General features: G+C 41.7%; 1 pseudogene; it reads right to left on the reverse strand.

The window, feature by feature from the left end:
* LOC119278802 overlaps positions 1 to 17017 on the reverse strand; it is a 148162-nt pseudogene that overhangs the window by 92410 nt on the left and 38735 nt on the right.

Below are 17017 nucleotides of genomic sequence, written 5' to 3' on the forward strand. Positions count from 1 at the left end.
GGGGGTTAATTTAGGTGTTTCATATATTGTGTTAGCTAGCTAATTAATACAGAGAAGTGTCCTCTTTTATCTCCGTGCTTGGTCAATGCTACGTACTATACGTATAGAGAAGACTAGACATGCTAGCTAGTAAGCAAATGAAGGAAACAGAAGATCGTCATGAACATATGCATACAGAGAGAAGTGATATCGACCACCTCTCCTTCTCTGAGAGATTGGTCGAACAACAAGTTCTCGTATATCTATCCGACGCTACTGGCTACATATATACAATATAAGTATCTCTTACAATGTAATCTCCTAACTAAAAACGAACTGATCAGGGTCCACATGGTATTCTTCGTCTTTAGCAATCACGTGGTCAAGAAAGAATGCCGCCAATTCCTCTTGAATTCCTCGCATACGATCTGGTGGTAGGAGTTTATCCCGCATCCGACATATCTAATTTGAAGAAGGTCAATACATATATATGAATAAATGAAACTGAACACAAATGATGGTAATAAATAAAATTGTGAATATTATTATTTACGCACTTCATATTGTTTGTCGGAGTAGCCCCGCTCACAGGTCGTGTGGCGCATGGACTCGCAAATGTAGTATCCATAGTAATTATTCTCTTGTTCTTGACACAACCACTTTACAAGAAATAGAGGTCAATCAAACTGATAATTAGCAAGCATGCTAAATGGTATTGATGAAACTAGCGCTTGAACCACTAGGAGATGTGTGGAACATATATGCTACTATAGTACTTACTTTCGGGTGTCTAAATTGCAGCTTCTTCGGCAGTCCCGAAGTTTTTGAGGTGAATTTATTTCAAACCCTGCCAGACAAAAAAAAATTACTTGATATCAGGACAGGAACAAAGTTACCGATATGGTGCGATAATGATCGATTTAACTTACTTCTCTAGAATTGCAGTCATGTCCGCATACTCCTTGGGATCTTTTCGTGTCGAGTCTAAGACGGTTACTAGTCCCTGCTCAAGCTTAATCTCTAGGAGAATATGATGGAACCTGTGCATGCATGCATAACTCATCAATTACATTACTATAACCTGGACTAATAAGGGAAACCGAATATGCACAAGACAGTAACACTCACTTGAATTCGTAAGGGAAGAGTATTATAGCTTTGTTTTGATTTAATACAAACGACTATAGCAGCTTGGTCTCGGTATCTTTGGCCTGAAATTTAACCATATATGCGTCTATGAGATTTGTGTTAATGAACCCAATATCACCGATTTGTCTTTTCTTCAATTCGGCGATCTTTAATCTGCATAATATAGTGAGGATAATTAAAAATACATGCAATGAAAGAGCTGACCTATATATAGAGACTTAATGACAGAAGTAGTACTACTTACAGGTAGTAGCAAGTGATCATTAACTTATCGAGGGCCTTTAGATTGAAAAACTCGAAGAACTCCTCAAATGGAACATTCAACAGTTCAATTCCAACGAGGTCATGCTCCTCTCTAACTCTTAGCGTCAAAATATTCCTCCCCTCAGACTCTCTGCAGGTTTTCATATACCAATCATGGAATCTTCGCATCATCGTTGTTAGAGATCTTTCATCTTTGATGAGAGGCTTCCTGTACACGTATTTGTGTTCGTCCACCTCCAGGAAATCAAAATGTGCATCGTCGGGCAGGTAATCTCCAAGATCGATATAACCGGGCACCATTGTCCCGCCCGGATGATTCGCGACGACGCTAGACACCTGGAGCGGGGGCAACGATTGGTTCGTTTGTTTGCCGAGCTAGGCAACTTTTTTTCCAGCTCATCGTTCTGCTAACCTTTGACCACTGACAGTACTTCCCGACCGCTCCGCTTCGATAAATGACTTTGTAAGAATGCGCTCATAGTTGTCTTTCACCGGAGACTTTGGTGGTTTCTTCAGGGCAGCCAGAGTACGCTTCGCTTTTACCAGATCTATCTTCTCCTCTGGAGGTGGATTTTTCTTTGCTTTCACCCCTTCAAAGAAGTTGGTCACTTCGGCTTACATGATCTTCGCGTTTTCCTCCTGGCTCCTCTCGTATGGTAACTTCTCTGGAGTCTTCAGAGAAGGATCATATCTGTATTGCCTACCTATGGCTGTACTGCTAGATGCCTGATACGTCTCCAACGTATCTATAATTTTTGATTGCTCCATGCTACTTTATCTACTGTTTTAGGTAATATTGGGCTTTATTTTCCACTTTTATATTATTTTTGGGACTAACCTGTTAACCAGAGGCCCAACCCAGATTTGCTGTTTTATGCCTATTTCAGTGTTTCGAGGAAAAGGAATATCAGACGGAGTCAAAACGCAACGAAATCAACTGGAGAAGTTATTTTTGGAAGGAAAGCCACCGGATAGACTTGGACTCTATGTCAGAAGATACGGGAGCTGGCCAGGTGGGTGGGGGGCGCGCCCCCTGCCTCGTGGGGCCCTCGTAGCTCCACCGACGTACTCCCTGCACCCATATATACCTACGTATCATAAAACTTTCAGAACAGAAGATAGATCGGGAGTCCCGCCGCCGCAAGCCTCTGTAGCCACCAAAAACCTCTCGGGAGCCCGTTCCGGCACCCCGCCGGAGGGGGATCCCATCACCGGTGGCCATCTTCATCATCCCGGCGCTATCCATGACAAGGATGGAGTAGTTGACCCTCGGGGCTGAGGGTATGTACCAGTAGCTATGTGTTTGATCTCTCTCTCTCTCTCTCTCTCTCTCTCTCTCTCTCCTGTTCTCTCTTGTGTTTCCTCTATGGCACGATCTTGATGTATCCAGAGCTTTGCTATTGAAGTTGGATCTTATGATGTTTCTCCCCCTCTACTCTCTTGTGATGAATTGAGTTTCCCCTTTGAAGTTATCTTATCGGATTGAGTCTTTTATGAGAACACTTGATGTATGTCTTGCGATCCACTTGATGTATGTTTTGGTGATCAACTTGCGGGTTTCGTGACATTGGGAACCTATGCATAGGGGTTGGAACACGTTCTTGACTCTCCGGTAGAAACTTTGGGGCACTATTTGAAGTACTTTTATGTTGGTTGGATGAATCTGAGATTGTGTGATGCATATCGTATAATCATGCCCACGGATACTTGAGGTAACAATGGAGTATCTAGGTGACATTAGGGTTTTGGTTGATTTGTGTCTTAAGGTGTTATTCTAGTACGAACTCTTTTATAGATCGATCCGCAAGAATAACTTTGAGGTGGTTTCGTACCCTACCATAATCTCTAAGTTTGTTCTCCGCTATTAGTGGCTTTGGAGTGACTCTTTGTTGCATGTTGAGGGCTTGTTATATGATCTATCTATGTTATTATTGTTTAGAGAACTTGCACTAGTGAAAGTATGAACCCTAGGCCTTGTTTCCTATCATTGCAATACCGTTTACGCTCACTTTTACCACTTCCTACCTTGCTGTTTTTATTATTTCAGATTACAAATACCTTTATCTACTATCTATTTTGCACTTGTATCACCATCTCTTCGCCGAACTAGTGCACCTATACAATTTACCATTGTGTTGGGTGTGTTGGGGACACAAGAGACTCTTTGTTATTTGGTTGCAGGGTTGCTTGAGAGAGACCATCTTCATCGTACGCCTCCTACGGATTGATAAACCTTAGTTCATCCACTTGAGGGAAATTTGCTACTGTCCTACAAACCTATGCACTTGTAGGCCCAACAAAGTCTACAAGAAGAAGGTTGTGTAGTAGACATCAAGCTCTTTTCTGGCGTCGTTGCCGGGGAGGTTAGTGCTTGAAGGTATATCTTTAGATCTTGCAATCGAATCTTTTTGTTTCTTGTTTTAGCACTAGTTTAGTTTATAAAAGAAAACTACCAAAAAATGGAGTTAAGTTTGTCTCATACGCTTCGTCTTTTTAATATCTTTCGTGAGAATGATGGAAAGGAAAATTGTGCTCAAGTGCTAGAAGAAGAATTACATAGATTGCTTGGCATAAAATATGTGAATGATGAGCATGATTGCAATGTTGTTAGTATGAATTTCCTGAATACCCATGATGCTAATGATATGCAAAGCCACAAGCTTGGGGAAGCTATGTTTGATGAATATGATAATTTTTGTCCCCCAAGCTTTGATGAGAAAATTTACTATGATGAAAGCATGCCTCCTATCTATGATGATTATTGTGATGACATGTATGCTTTAAAGAATAATGATAACCATGAAACGTGTCATCTTGATCTTAATTTTCAATCACATGATAGTTATTTTGTTGAGTTTGCTCCCACTACTATTCATGAGAAGAAATTTGCTTATGTGGAGAGTAGTAAATTTTCTATGCTTGTAGATCATGAAAAGAATGCCTTAGGTGCTGGTTATATTGTTGAATTCATTCATGATGCTACTGAAAGTTATTATGAGAGAGGAACATATGCTTGTAGGAATTGCAATAATGTCAAGTTTCCTCTCTATTTGCTTAAAGTTTTGAAGCTATGCTTGTTTTACCTTCCTATGCTTGTTGATTATTGTTCCCCTAAGTTGTTTTCTCACAAAATCCCTATGCATAGGAAGTGGGTTAGGCTTAAATGTGCTAGTCATTTTCTTCATGATGCTCCCGTTATGTTTCAATTCTTATCTTTTATGTGAGCATCATTGCTATCATCATGCCTAGCTAGAAAGGCAATAAAGAAAAGCTCTTGTTGGGAGACAACCCAATATTTATCCTTACTGTTTTTGTGTGTCCACATGATTATGCTACTGTAGTAATCATGTTTTATAGCTTTTGTTTCAATAAAGTGCCAAGTAGAACCTTTGGGAAGACTTGGGTGAAGTTTATGCGATCTTGGTGTGAAAAACAGAAACTTTAGCGCTCACGAGATTAGCTGCCATTTTTTACTGGAGAGTGCTTTTAGGTTGATTCTTTTTGCAGATGATTAATAGAAAAATTTCTCAGGTCCAGCAATTTATTTCATAATTGTTGGGGTTCCATAAGTATACGTTTTATACAGATTACTACAGACTGTTCTGTTTTTGACAGATTCTGTTTTCTATGTGTTGTTTCTTATTTTGATGCATCTATGGCTAGTATTAAGTGGTATGAACCATAGAGTTGTTAGAATAAAGTAGATATTACACCAATATGAATTTAGAATGAGTTCATTACAGTACCTAAGTGGTGGTTTAATTTTCTTATACTAATAGAGCTTACGAGTTTTGTTTTGAGTTTTGTGTGGTTGAAGTTTTCAAGTTTTGGGTAAAGATTCGATGGACTATGGGATAAGGAGTGGAAAGAGCCTAAGATTGGGGATGCCCAAGGCACCCCAAGGTAAAATTCAAGGACAACCAAACAACTAAGCTTGGGGATGCCCCAGAAGGCATCCCCTCTTTCGTCTTCGTTCATCGGTAACTTTACTTGGAGCTATATTTTTATTCACCACATGATATGTGTTTTGCTTGGACCGTCATTTTATTTTGTTAGTTTTTGCTTTCTGTTAGTTATAATAATGTTTTGCATCTTTAGTTTCAATAAAAAAAGTCAAGGATAGCCTTTGCCATGCTTATTTTGCTAGTTTGCATGTTGCTGTTTGAAAACAGAAAGTTTACCGTTGTTGCAAAAATTCCCTAGAAAAGTCAGAGAATGGTATAACATTGAATCTTTTTGAATATTAAGCTATGATAAATTTATTATAGTGGGAATTAAGGATACACAAAAGTTCAAGCTTGGGGATGCCCAAGGCACACCAAGATAATATTTCAAGAAGTATCAAGCATCTAAGCTTGGGGATGCCCCGGTAGGCATCCCACCTTTCTTCTTCGACAACTATCGGTTAGTATCGGTTGAGCCTAAGTTTTTGCTTCTTCACATGAGTTGTGCTATCCTTGTAATGTAGTTTTCTTTAGCTTTGCTTGCTGTTTGATTAAAGTTTTTGCATAATTATTCGACTACTCATTGATCTTCACTTATATCTTTTGAGCGTGATAATTTTTGCTCTAGTGTTTCACTTATATCTTTTAGAGCACGGTGGTGGATTTGTTTTAAAGAAACTATTGATCTCTCAAGCTTCACTTAGATTATTTTGAGAGTCGTCAAAAGCATGGTAATCTGCTTAATGTTAATATACTTGGTATTCAAGATATGTGAAACTTTCTTTTGAGTGAATTGAATACTAAGATAAGTTTGATACTTGATAATTGTTTTGAGATATGGAGGTGATAATATCAAAGTCGTACTAGTTGGGTGATTATGAATTTGAGAAATGCTTGTGTTGAAGTTTGCATGTCCCGTAGCATGCACGTATGGTTAAAGTTGTGCAACAAATTTGAAACATGAAGTGTACCTGGCTTGTGCATCCTTATGAGTGGCAGTCGGGGACGAACGATGGTCTTTTCCTACCAATCTATCCCCCTAGGAGCATGCGCATAGTACTTGATTTTTGATGACTTCTAAATCTTTGCAATACTTATATGAGTTCTTTTGACTAATGTTGAGTCCATGGATTATACACACTCTCACCTTTCCGCCTTTGCTAGCCTCTTCGGTACCGTGCATTTCCCTTTCTCACCTTGAGAGTTGGCGCAAACTTCTCCGGTGCATCCAAACCCCGTGATACGATACGCTCTATCACACATAAACCTCCTTATATCTTCCTCAAAACATCCACCATACCTACCTATTATGGCATTTCCATAGCCACTCCGAGATATATTGCCATGCAACTTCCACCATCATCATATTCATCACATACATTACTTTTGTCATATTGCCATTGCATGATCATGTAGTTGAAATCATATTTGTGGCAAAGCCACCATGCATTATTTTTCATACATGTCACTCTTGATTCATTGCACCATCCCGGTACACCGCCGGAGGCATTCATATAGAGTCATATCTTGTTCTAAGTTTCGAGTTGTAATCCTTATGTTGTAATCAATAGAAGTGTGATGATCATCATTATTAGAGCATTGCCCAAAAGAAAAAAAGAAGAAGAAAGGCCAAAAGAAAAAAAAGGCCCAAAAAAAGAAAAAGAAAAAAAAGAAAAGAAAAAAGGGCAATGCTAATATCTCTTTTTCCACACTTGTGCTTCAAAGTAGCACCTTGTTCTTCATGTAGTGAGTCTCATATATTGTGCTGCAAAGTAGCACCTTGTTCTTCATGTAGTGAGTCTCGTAAGTTGTCTTTTTTATACTAGTGGGAATTTTTCATTATAGAACTTGGCTTGTATATTCCTACGATGGGCTTCCTCAAATGCCCTAGGTCTTCATGAGCAAGTAAGTTGGATGCATAGCCACTAGTTTTCTTTTGTTGAGCATTCATAGCTCTAGTGCATCCGTTGCATGGCAATCCCTACTCCTCATGTTGACATCAATTGATGGGCATCTCCATAGCTCGTTGATTATCCTCGTCAATGTGAGACTTTCTCCTTTTTTGTCTTCTCCACACAATCCCCATCATCATATTCTATTCCACCCATAGTGCTATATCCGTGGCTCACGCTCATGTATTGCGTGAAGGTTGAAAAAGTTTGAGATTATTTAAGTATGAAACAATTGCTGGGCTTGTCATCGGGGGTATAGAAGTTGGGAACATCTTTGTGTGACGAAAATGAAGCATAGCCTAACTATATGATTTTGTAGGGATGAACTTTCTTTTGCCATGCTATTTTGAGAAGACATAATTGCTTTATTAGCATGCTTGAAGTATTATTACTTTTATGTCAATATGAACTTTTGTCTTGAATCTTTCGGATCTGAATATTCATACCACAATTAAGAAGGTTTACATTGAAATTATGCCAAAGTATCACTCCGCATAAAAAATTCTCTTTTTATCATTTACCTACTCGAGGACGAGCAGGAATTAAGCTTGGGGATGCTTGATATGTCTCCAACGTATCTATAATTTTTGATTGCTCCATGCTACTTTATCTACTATTTTAGGCAATATTGGGCTTTATTTTCCACTTTTATATTATTTTTGGGACTAACCTATTAACCGGAGGCCCAGCCCAGATTTGTTGTTTTATGCCTATTTCAGTGTTTCGGGGAAAAGGAATATCAGACGTAATCAAAACGCAACGAAATCAACTGGGGAAGTTATTTTTGGAAGGAAAGCCACCAGATAGACTTGGACTCTATGTCAGAAGATACGGGAGCTGGCCAAGAGGGTGGGGGAAGCCCCCCTGGGTGCGCCCCCTGCCTCGTGGGCCCCTCGTAGCTCCACCGACGTACTCCTTGCACCCATATATACCTACATACCGTAAAACTTCCAGAACAGAAGATAGATCAGGAGTTCCGCCGCCGCAAGCCTCTGTAGCCACCAAAAACCTCTCGGGAGCCCGTTCCGGCACCCTGCCGGAGGGGGATCCCATCATCGGTGGCCATCTTCATCATCCCAGCGCTATCCATGACGAGGAGGGAGTAGTTGACCCTCGGGGCTGAGGGTATGTACCAGTAGCTATCTGTTTGATCTCTCTCTCTCTCGTGTTCTCTCTCGTGTTCCCTCTATGGCACGATCTTGATGTATCCCGAGCTTTGCTATTGTAGTTGGATCTTATGATGTTTCTCCCCCTCTACTCTCTTGTGATGAATTGAGTTTCCCCTTTGAAGTTATCTTATCGGATTGAGTCTTTTATGAGAACACTTGATGTATGTCTTGCGATCCACTTGATGTATGTTTTGGTGATCAACTTGCGGGTTTCGTGACATTGGGAACCTATGCATAGGGGTTGGCACACGTTGTTGACTCTCCGGTAGAAACTTTGGGGCACTCTTTGAAGTACTTTTATGTTGGTTGGATGAATCTGAGATTGTGTGATGCATATCGTATAATCATGCCCACGGATACTTGAGGTGACAATGGAGTATCTAGGTGACATTAGGGTTTTGGTTGATTTGTGTCTTAAGGTCTTATTCTAGTACGAACTCTTTTATAGATCGATCTGAAAGAATAACTTTGAGGTGCTTTCGTACCTACCATAATCTCTATGTTTGTTCTCCGCTATTAGTGGCTTGGAGTGACTCTTTGTTGCATGTTGAGGGCTTGTTATATGATCTATCTATGTTATTATTGTTTAGAGAACTTGCACTAGTGAAAGTATGAACCCTAGGCCTTGTTTCCTATCATTGCAATACCGTTTACGCTCACTTTTACCACTTGCTACCTTGCTGTTTTTATTATTTCAGATTACAAATACCTTTATCTACTATCTATTTTGCACTTGTATCACCATCTCTTCGCCGAACTAGTGCACCTATACAATTTACGATTGTGTTGGGTGTGTTGGGGACACAAGAGACTCTTTGTTATTTGGTTGCAGGGTTGCTTGAGAGAGACCATCTTCATCCTACGCCTCCTACGAATTGATAAACCTTAGGTCGTCCACTTGAGGGAAATTTGCTACTGTCCTACAAACCTGTGCACTTGCAGGCCCAACAAAGTCTACAAGAAGAAGGTTGTGTAGTAGACATCAATGCCGGAGCAGACGGAGCGGCTGCGGCTGTCTTTCCTTTCTTACGAGGCAAAGTAGAAGGACGACGCGCCGGAGCAGCCGGAGCGGCGGCGGGTCTCTTCCGCCCTTGTTGACGAGGAGAAGGAGGAGGCTGGCTGCTCGGGCGCGCCGGCGCAGGCGGAGAAGGAGGCGGAGTGCCGCCACGCGCCGGAGAAGGAGGCTGAGTGCCCTAATCACTCGCCGGAGGAGGCGGAGGAGGAAGCAGAGTGCCCGAACTAGCCGGAGGAGAAGGAGGAGGAGGAGGCGTCCAGTTCGGAAGGTTGATGAGCTCCTTCTGCCAAAGGCATGGTGTCTTCAGAGAAGAACCCAGCCGAATCTCCCCTTCACCCGTAGGGTGGTTAAGCTCAAGGTCCTCAAATCCGTCCAATATTTGATCCACCATCACCCTAGCATATCCTTCTGGAATCGACCGGCCATGGTAGGTTGTGCCAGGTCCAGTAGGTAAAACAGAGGCAACAACCGCCTTCACTTTCAATGTCATCCATCGCGCCATAAGGTGGCAATGTTGAGACTCCGTGATAGCATTCACGGGGTAGCTAGCAGGAGCCGTGAAGACAGGCTCCAGCTGTTGAGTCTGCTCGGTGGAAGCCACGCTGCTTCTCCGCTGAGATGGCGGGGTAGCTTCAAGGGAAGCTTCAGCAGGTCGTTTGCTGCGATGTGCTTCTTGTTCCTCTAGCCCTTGTACCCTTTCGTGCAGCGCTTGCAGTTGGCTATGCTCCACTTTCTTCGTCCTCTCCTGGCTTTTATAACCCCTTGCGTCCGGAAACCCAGCCTTCCACAGAACGGAGCCTGGCGTGCCTCGTGTCCGTCCAGGGTGCTCAGGATTCCCGAGGGCCATTGTGAGCTCGTCCTTCTATCTGTCTGGAACGAACGTCCCTTGCTGCGCTTTCTTGATATACTCCTGAAGACTCATGACGGGTATTCGCAGTTGCTCTTTCGTCCAAACGCACTTCCCTGATACAGGGTCCAAGGTTCCGCCAACCCCGAAGAACCAAGTCCGGCAACGGTCTGGCCAGTTCAATGTCTCTGGTTCGACCCCTTTAGCAATCAGGTCATTCTCACCCTTGTCCCACAAAGGTTGGGCTTTGAGTGAAGGAAATATGCCCTAGAGGCAATAATAAAGTTATTATTTATTTCCTTATTTCCTGATAAATGTTTATTATTCATGCTAGAATTGTATTAAACGGAAACATAATACATGTGTGAATATATAGACAAACAGAGTGTCACTAGTATGCTTCTACTTGACTAGCTTGTTAATCAAAGATGGTTATGTTTCCTAACCATGGACAAAGAGTTGTTATTTGATTAACGGGATCACATCATTAGTTGAATGATCTGATTGATATGACCCATTCCGTTAGCTTAGCACCCGATCGTATAGTATGTTGCTATTGCTTTCTTCATGACTTATACATGTTCCTATGACTATGAGATTATGCAACTCCCGTTTACCGGAGGAACACTTTGTGTGCTACCAAACGTCACAACGTAACTGGGTGATTATAAAGGTGCTCCACAGGTGTCTCCAAAGGTACTTGTTGGGTTGGCGTATTTCGAGATTAGGATTTGTTACTCCGAATGTCGGAGAGGTATCTCTGGGCCCTCTCGGTAATGCACATCACTTAAGCCTTGCAAGCATTGCAACTAATGAGTTAGTTGCGAGATGATGTATTACGGAACGAGTAAAGAGACTTGCCGGTAACGAGATTGAACTAGGTATTGGATAATGACGATCGAATCTCGGGCAAGTAACATATCGATGACAAAGGGAACAACGTATGTTGTTATGCGGTCTGACCGATAAAGATCTTCGTAGAATATGTAGGAACCAATATGAGCATCCAGGTTCCGCTATTGGTTATTGACCGGAGACGTGTCTCGGTCATGTCTACATTGTTCTCGAACCGTAGGGTCCGCACGCTTAAGGTTTCGATGACAGTTATATTATGAGTTTATGTGTTTTGATGTACCGAAGGAGTTCGGAGTCCCGGATGAGATTGGGGACATGACGAGGAGTCTCGAAATGGTCGAGACGTAAAGATCGATATATTGGACGACTATATTCGGACATCGGAAAGGTTCCGAATGGTTCGGGTATTTTTCGGAGTACCGGGGAGTTACGGGAATACGGGGAGAAGTATTGGGCCTTATTGGGCCATACGGGAAAGAGAGAGGGCCTGCCTAGGGCAGGCCGCGCGCCCCCCAAGGCCTAGTCCGAATTGGACTAGGGGGAGGGGCTGCGCCCCCTCCTTCCTTCCCTTCTCTTTTCCCCTTCCTTGTCTCCTACTCCTACTACATGGAAGGACTCCTAGTTGGACTAGGAAAAAGGGAATCCTACTCCCGGTGGGAGTAGGACTCCCTAGGGCGCGCCATAGAGAGGGCCAACCCTTACGGGGCAGGGGGCACCCCATGGACACACAAGTTGATCTTCGTGATCGTTCCTTAGCCGTGTGCGGTGCCCCCCTCCACGATATTACACCTCGGTCATATTGTAGCGGTGCTTAGGCGAAGCCCTGCGATGGTTGAACATCAAGATCGTCACCACGCCGTCGTGCTGACGGAACTCCTCCCCGAAGCTTTCCTGGATCGGAGCTCAGGGTGCGTCATCGAGCTGTACGTGTGTCAAGAACTCGGAGGTGCCGGAGTAACGGTGCTTGGATCGGTAGGACCGGGAAGACGTACGACTACTTCCTCCATGTTGCGTCAATGCTTCCGCTTCGGTCTACGAGGGTACGTAGACAACACTCTCCCCTCTCGTTGCTATGCATCACCATGATCTTGCGTGTGAGTAGGAATTTTTTTGAAATTACTACGTTCCCCAACAGTGGCATCCGAGCCTAGGTTTTATGATTTGATGTTATATGCACGAGTAGAACACAAGTGAGTTGTGGGCGATATAAGTCATACTGCTTACCAGCATGTCATACTTTGGTTCGGCGGCCTGGACCGACATTACACGTACGCTTACGCGAGACTGGTTCTACCGCCGTGCTTTGCACACAGGTGGCTAGCGGGTGTCAGTTTCTCCAACTTTAGTTGAACCGAGTGTGGCTACGCCCGGTCCTTGCGAAGGTTAAAACAACACCAACTTGACAAACTATCGTTGTGGTTTTGATGCGTAGGTGAGATTGGTTCTTACTTAAGCCCGTAGCAGCCACGTAAAACTTGCAACAACAAAGTAGAGGACGTCTAACTTGTTTTTGCAGGGCATGTTGTGATGTGATATGGTCAAGACGTGATAAGATATAAGTTGTTGTATGAGATGATCATGTTTTGTTGAAGTTATCGGCAACTGGCAGAAGCCCTATGGATGTCTCTTTGTTGCATAAGATGCAAGTGCCAAATAATTGCTTTACTTTATCGCTATACGATAGCAATAGTTGCAAGAGGAATAGTTGGTGAGACAACCATGTGATGACACATTGATATATATCAAGATGATGAAGATCATGGTGTCGTGCCGGTGACGATAGAGATCATGACAGTACTTTGGAGATGGAGATCAAAGGCGCAAGATGATCATGGCCATATCATGTCATATTTTGATTGCATATGATGTTTATCTATTATACAGCTTATTCTTGCTTTGATTGACGGTAGCATTATAAGATGATCTCTCACTAATTATCAAGAAGTGTTCTCCCTGAGTATGCACCGTTGCCAAAGTTCATCGTGCCCAGACAGCACGTGATGATCGGGTGTGATAAGCTCTACGTCCATCTACAACGGGTGCAAGCCAGTTTTGCACACGCGGAATACTGAGGTTAAACTTGACGAGCCTAGCATATGCAGATATGGCCTCAGAGCACGGAGACCGAAAGGTCGAGCGTGAATCATATAGTAGATATGATCAACATAGTGATGTTCACCATTGAAAACTACTCCATCTCACGTGATGATCGAATATGGTTTAGTTGATTTGGATCACGTGATCACTTAGATGACTAGAGAGATGTCTGTCTAAGTGGGAGTTCTTAAGTAATATGATTAATTGAACTTTAATTTATCATGAACTTAGTCCTGCTAGTATTTTGCAAATTATGTTGTAAGATCAATAGCTTGCGTTGTTGCTTTCATATGTTTATTTTGATATGTTCCTAGAGAAAATTGTGTTGAAAAATGTTAGTAGCAATGATGCGGATTGGATCCGCGATCTGAGGTTTATCCTCATTGCTGCACAGAAGAATTATGTCCTTAATGCACCGCTAGGTGACAGACCTATTGCAGGAGCAGATGCAAATGTTATGAACGTTTGGCTAGCTCAATATGATGACTACTTGATAGTTTTGTGCACCATGCTTTATGGCTTAGAATCGGGACTTCAAAGATGTTTTGAACATCATGGACCATATGAGATGTTCCAGGAATTGAAGTTAATATTTCAAGCAAATACCCGAGTTGAGAGATATGAAGTCTCCAACAAGTTCTATAGCTAAAAGATGGAGGAGAATCACTCAACTAGTGAGCATGTGCTCAGATTGTCTGGATACTTCAATCGCTTGAATCAAGTGGGAGTTAATCTTCCAGATAAGATAGTGATTGACAGAATTCTCTAGTCACCATCACTAAGTTACTAGAACTTCGTGATGAACTATAGTATGCAAGGGATGACAAAAATGATTCCTGAGCTCTTCGTGATGTTGAAATCAACGAAGGTAGAAATCAAAAAGGAGCATCAAGTGTTGATGATTGACAAGACCGCTAGTTTCAAGAGAAGGGCAAAGGGAAAGAAAGGGAATTTCAAGTGGAAAGACAAGCAAGTTGTCACTCCTGCGAAGAAGCCCAAAGCTGGACCATAGCCTGAAACTGAGTGCTTACACTGCAAAGGAAATGGTCACTGGAAGCGGAAATGCCCTGAATATTTGGTGGATAAGAAGGATGGCAAAGTGAACAAGGGTATATTTGATATACAGCTTATTGATGTGAACTTTACTAGTGTTTATAGCAACCCCTCGGTATTTGGTACTGGTTCAGTTGCTAAGAGTAGTAACTCGAAACAGGAGTTGCAGAATAAACAGAGACTAGTTAAGGGTAAAGTGACGATGAGTGTTGGAAGTAGTTCCAAGATTGATATGATCATCAACGCACACTCCCTATACTTTCGGGATTAGTGTTGAACCTAAATAAATGTTATTTGGTGTTTGCGTTGAGCATGAATATGATTTGATCGTGTTTATTGCAATACGGTTATTCATTTAAGTAAGAGAATAAACTGTTGTTCTGTTTACATGAATAAAACCTTATATGGTTACACACCCAATGAAAATGGTTCATTGGATCTCGATCGTAGTGATACACATATTCATAATATTGATGCCAAAAGATGCAAAGTTAATAATGATAGTGCAACTTATTTGTGGCACTGCCGTTTGGGTCATATCGGTGTAAAGCGCATGAAGAAACTCCATAAAGATGGATTTTTGGAATCACTTGGTTATGAATCATTTGATGCTTGCGAACCGTGCCTTTTGGGCAAGATGACTAGAACTCCATTCTTCGGAACAATGGAACGAGCAACAAACTTGTTGGAAATAATACATGCTGATGTATGCAGACCAATGAGTATTCAGGCTCATGGCGAGTATCGTTATTTTCTGACCTTCACAGATGATTTAAGCAGATATGGGTATATCTACTTGATGAAACATAAGTCTGAAATAGTTTAAAAGTTCAAAGAATTTTAGAGTGAAGTGGAAAATCATCGTAACAAGAAAATAAAGTTTTTGCGATCTGATCGTGGAGATGAATATTTGAGTTACGAGTTTGGTCTTCAATTAAAACAATGTGGAATAGTTTCACAGCTCACGCCACCTGGAACACCACAACGTTATGGTGTGTACGAACGTCGTAACCGCACTTTATTGGATATGGTGCGATCTATGATGTCACTTATTGATTTACCATTGTCGTTTTGGGGTTATGCATTAGAGACAGCTGCATTCACGTTAAAAGGGCACCATCTAAATCCGTTGAGATGACACCATATGAACTGTGGTTTAGCAAGAAATCCAAGTTGTCGTTTCTTAAAGTTTGGGGCTGTGATGCTTATGTGAAAAAAGTTTCATCCTGATAAGCTCAAACCCAAATCGGAGAAGTGCGTCTTCATAGAATACCCATAGGAAACTATTGGGTACACCTTCTATCACAGATCCGAAGGCAAGATATTCGTTGCTAAAAACGGATCCTTTCTAGAGAAGGAGTTTCTCTCAAAAGAAGTGAGTGGGAGGAAAGTAGAGCTTGATAAGGTAATTTGTACCTTCTCCCGAATTGGAAAGTAGTTCATCATAGAAATCAGTTCCAGTGATTCCTACACCAATTAGTGAGTAAGCTAATGATGATGATCATAAAACTTCATATCAAGTTACTACCGAACTTTGTAGATCTTCCAGATTAAGATCCACACCAGAGTGGTACGGTAATCCTATTCTGGAAGTCATGTTACTAGACCATGATGAACCTATGAACTATGAGGAAGCGATGATGAGCCCAGATTCCGCGAAATGGCTTGAGGCCATGAAATCTGAGATGGGATCCATGTATGAGAACAAAGTGTGGACTTTGGTGGAGTTGCCCGATGATCGGCAAGCCATATTGTATAAATGGATCTTCAAGAGGAAGACAGACGTTGATAGTAGTGTTACTATCTACAAAGCTCGACTTGTCGCAAAAGGTTTTTGACAAGTTCAAGCTGTTGACTACAATGAGATTTTCTCAACTGTAGCGAGGCTTAAAGTCTGTCCGAATCAAGTTAGCAATTGCCACATTTTATGAAATCTGGCAAATGGATGTCAAAACTGGATTCCTTAATGGTTTTCTTAAAAGAAGAGTTGTATATGATGCAACCAGAAGGTTTTGTCAATCCTAAAGGTACTAACAAAATATGCAAACTCCAGCTATCCATCTATGGACTGGTGCAAGCATCTCGGAGTTGGAATATACGCTTTGATAAGTTGATCAAAGCATATAGTTTTATACATACTTGCGGTGAAGCCTGTATTTACAAGAAAGTGAGTTGGAGCAATACAACATTTCTGATAAGTATATGTGAATGACATATTGTTGATCGGAAATAATGTAGAATTATTCTATAAAGCATAAAGGAGTATTTGAAAGGAGTTTTTCCAAGAAGGACCTCGGTAAAGCTGCTTACATATTGAGCATCAAGATCTATAGAGATAGATCAAGACGCTTGATAAGCTTTTTCAATGGGTAAATGCCTTGACAAGATTTTGAAGTAGTTCAAAATGGAACAGTCAAAGAAAGAGTTCTTTCCTGTGTTACAAGGTGTGCAATTGAGTAAGACTCAAAGCCCGACCACGCCAGAAGATAGAAACAGAATGAAAGTCATTCCCTATGCCTCAGCCATAGGTTCTATAAAATATGCCATGCTATATACCAGATCTATTCTATACCCCACCACTCAGTTTGACAAGGGAGTACAGTAGTGATCTAGGAGTAGATCACTGGACAGCGGTCAAAATTATCCTTAGTGGTATAAGGATATGTTTCTCGATTATGGAAGTGACAAAAGGT

This window comes from Triticum dicoccoides, chromosome 3B, assembly GCF_002162155.2.
Source record: "Triticum dicoccoides isolate Atlit2015 ecotype Zavitan chromosome 3B, WEW_v2.0, whole genome shotgun sequence".
Lineage (NCBI taxonomy): Eukaryota > Viridiplantae > Streptophyta > Magnoliopsida > Poales > Poaceae > Triticum > Triticum dicoccoides.